We start from the raw sequence: 4,189 nt of genomic DNA, 5'->3' as shown, positions 1-4,189 counted from the left end.
TCCGATCTAGAAAGAGACAGAGACAGTCGATCCGCGTTATGTTAAATATTTCAAGGTTCCCGATTCCACAAAATTATAAAAAGTATACGGCTGTGTAGCAGGGATCAAAACGAGTAATTTCGTGTATAAAGTTTAATTAATATCCCATTAGTTTCCGGGAAACATCGATAATTCCGATCTAGAAAGAGACAGAGACAGTCGATCCGCGTTAAGTTAAATATCTCAAGGTTACCGATTCCATAAAATTATAAAAAGTATACGGCTGTGTAGCGGGGATCAAAACGAGTAATTTTGTGTATAAAGTTTAATTAATATCCCATTAGTTTGCCGGGAAACATCGATTCTTCCGATCTAGAAAGAGACAGAGACAGTCGATCCGCGTTATGTTAAATATTGCAAGGTTCCCGATTCCACAAAATTATAAAAAGTATACGGCTGTGTAGCGGGGATCAAAACGAGTAATTTCGTGTATAAAGTTTAATTAATATCCCATTACTTTGCCGGGAAACATCAATACTTCGATCGCGCGAGAGAGACAGAGAAACGAACAGTCTTTTTTTCGATTTACGGCTAAAATAAATTTTTCTCATTTTATTCAATAACATATTCTTGCTTAGATAACTTTTTTACATAGGGATTAAGCATTTAGAACGATATAATGTTTAAAATAAGGGCACTTTACTCTTGACATTTTACGGTTTTTTCAATTTTCTGAAAAATCCTATCATTAGATTTTTTTAAAAATACGATATTCTTGCTTAACTAACGTTTCTACATAGGGATTAAGCATTTAGAACGAAATCTAATGTCAGAAAATGGCACTTTACTCTTGACATTTTTCGGTTTTTTCAATTTTCTGGAAAATCCTATCATTAGATTTTTTTAAAAATACGATATTGTTGCTTAACTAACGTTTCTACATAGGGATTAAGCATTTAGAACGAAATCTAATGCAGGAAAATGGTACTTTACTCTTGATCGGTACGGTGGGACTTTTAAAATATTCGGGCGTTCCAATCGCTCGTCTGTTGCATCATAGCGCGTCTCGGCGCAATCGACCGATTCGCTCGACCCATTATTTTCGATTTACGGCTAAAATAAATTTTTCTAATTTTTTTCAATAACATATTCTTGCTTAAATAACTTTTTTACATAGGGATTAAGCATTTAGAACGATACATTGTTTAAAATAAGGGCACTTTACTCTTGACATTTTACGGTTTTTTCAATTTTCTGAAAAATCCTATCATTAGATTTTTTTAAAAATACGATATTCTTGCTTATCTAACGTTTCTACATAGGGATTAAGCATTTAGAACGAAATCTAATGTCAGAAAATGGCACTTTACTCTTGACATTTTTCGGTTTTTTCAATTTTCTGGAAAATCCTATCATTAGATTTTTTTAAAAATACGATATTCTTGCTTAACTGACGTTTCTACATAGGGATTAAGCATTTAGAACGAAATCTAATGTAGGAAAATGGTACTTTACTCTTGATCGGTACGTTGGGACTTAGAAAATATTCGGGCGTACGCGGCGCGCTCGGCGCTTTGAACAGCTCCGGTGTCCCCATTATTTTCGATTTACGGCTAAAATAAATTTTTCTAATTTTTTTCAATAACATATTCTTGCTTAAATAACTTTTTTACATAGGGATTAAGCATTTAGAACGATACATTGTTTAAAATAAGGGCACTTTACTCTTGACATTTTACGGTTTTTTCAATTTTCTGAAAAATCCTATCATTAGATTTTTTTAAAAATACGATATTCTTGCTTATCTAACGTTTCTACATAGGGATTAAGCATTTAGAACGAAATCTAATGTCAGAAAATGGCACTTTACTCTTGACATTTTTCGGTTTTTTCAATTTTCTGGAAAATCCTATCATTAGATTTTTTTAAAAATACGATATTCTTGCTTAACTGACGTTTCTACATAGGGATTAAGCATTTAGAACGAAATCTAATGTAGGAAAATGGTACTTTACTCTTGATCGGTACGTTGGGACTTAGAAAATATTCGGGCGTACGCGGCGCGCTCGGCGCTTTGAACAGCTCCGGTGTCCCCATTATTTTCGATTTACGGCTAAAATAAATTTTTCTAATTTTTTTCAATAACATATTCTTGCTTAAATAACTTTTTTACATAGGGATTAAGCATTTAGAACGATACATTGTTTAAAATAAGGGCACTTTACTCTTGACATTTTACGGTTTTTTCAATTTTCTGAAAAATCCTATCATTAGATTTTTTTAAAAATACGATATTCTTGCTTAACTAACGTTTCTACATAGGGATTAAGCATTTAGAACGAAATCTAATGTCAGAAAATGGCACTTTACTCTTGACATTTTTCGGTTTTTTCAATTTTCTGGAAAATCCTATCATTAGATTTTTTTAAAAATACGATATTCTTGCTTAACTAACGTTTTTACATAGGGATTAAGCATTTAGAACGAAATCTAATGTAGGAAAATGGTACTTTACTCTTGATCGGTACGTTGGGACTTAGAAAATATTCGGCCGTACGCGGCGCGTCTCGGCGCTTCGAACAGCTCCGGTGTCCCCATTATTTTCGATTTACGGCTAAAATAAATTTTTCTAATTTTTTTCAATTACATATTCTTGCTTAAATAACTTTTTTACATAGGGATTAAGCATTTAGAACGACATGTTGTTTAAAATAATGGTACTTTACTCTTGTGATTTTTCGGTTTTTTTTGATTATTTTGAAAAATAAATTTTTGTAATTTTTTTAAATACGATATTCGTGATCAGTGAACGATTTCACATATGGATTAAGCATTTAGAATCGTGCGGACTCGTTATTAAAAAAGTTTACTCGATGCGATGGGACTTTAAAAAGTTTGTGAAAATTTTCATATTGGGAAAAAATGTGTAATTTTTTGTCTAGTTTACGGTAGTGTAATTTATTTTAATGTTTACTATAAAAATTTTTTTCGTTCGTTCACGCGCTATGTTACAACAGCACGGCCGGGCGGTCTGTTGCCGCGGCGGTTTACACTCATAAGCGCGCGTGCTATTCGGCCGGCGGCGCCGGCGTCCTTGCCGGCCGTTCGGTATCTATAAGAGATACACGGTCCGTGCGAGGCGGACGGAGCAGAGCGGGTTTTGGGCCAATTCTACGATCTCGGTCGAGAAGCTGTCTCAGAGCTCCTTCGGGGCTTCGGTCCTGACTGTTTCGTGCCGTTTACGTTACGGACTTTTCTCCACACAGCGTGGCCACGGGTCGGTGTCTTTGACCGAATGGCCCATATGTGGCAAGCCCTACGGGGTTGGTTACCCGTATGCACTTTGTATGTATACTCGTACTCACTGAGCAATCGACTCTTCTGTCCGAGCGATGGAAAAATTTTTTAAAATGCATCTGTAAGATTTGGAAGCAAATCGTACCAATTGAAAACTGTGGCTAAAATGAATAGCCCAGTGGAGAGAGAAAACTATCAAAAAACTGATTTTTTAAATCAAGAGGTGTCAGAAATCGAAATGCCTAGCGCGAGCGGAAGAACACGCTTTCTCGCCAGTCCAGCATGTGTCCTGTCCGTTCTTCCTCGGCTTGCCGATTTTGCCCAGATCAGAGGTTTCGTGCTTCCGGCGGTCAGAAGATCAGCGTGAGCGTACGCGCTTCCACGACTATGGCATCACCCATGTACTTTTTCCTTTGAATATATTTGAGTACATAAAAAATATTAAAACATATAGAGAGAACTGTGTCTTGGATCTTAAAAATTTGTCAATAGCGATGATATATTATTACTTAACTTGAAGTATTTGTACGTTTTAGCTGGGACGTACATTTATCTTACAAGATGTTAATAGCGAGACTCTTGAAGATAAAATTATCTTGTGATTTTATGAAGGCAAAGATAGAAACGTACGAAGCTGGCGTACGTAGAAAAATGTGATTTTATGATAGAACAAAAATATAATACGTACGTTTTTGGGCGTACGGTAAAATATCTGTATGGTAGAAAAATGAAAGAAATTGAGCGTTAAAGAAGATATGTTACAAGCGCGGAATGTGGCAAAACTTGTACATATTTGAAAGAGAAAAATGGTGTGTCGACCTGACATATATATATGAAACAGGCGACGATGGAAAAGGATTTAAATTTTGTCCATTTTATATATACATATTGTATAGTTCCCTGGTTGATCCTG

General features: G+C 35.3%; 1 non-coding gene across 1 annotated transcript in view; it reads left to right on the top strand.

Moving 5' to 3' along the window:
- Positions 1 to 4,173: 4,173 nt before the first annotated feature.
- The window catches only part of LOC143260355 (small subunit ribosomal RNA), a 1,921-nt gene continuing 1,905 nt past the window's right edge, over positions 4,174 to 4,189 (top strand). The window contains exon 1 of the ribosomal RNA XR_013034495.1: positions 4,174 to 4,189. This exon is cut by the window's right edge and continues 1,905 nt beyond it. This is a non-coding gene — a ribosomal RNA (small subunit ribosomal RNA).

Source organism: Megalopta genalis, chromosome 11 (genome assembly GCF_051020955.1).
Source record: "Megalopta genalis isolate 19385.01 chromosome 11, iyMegGena1_principal, whole genome shotgun sequence".
Lineage (NCBI taxonomy): Eukaryota > Metazoa > Arthropoda > Insecta > Hymenoptera > Halictidae > Megalopta > Megalopta genalis.
This window is presented reverse-complemented; position numbering and strand designations above follow the sequence as displayed.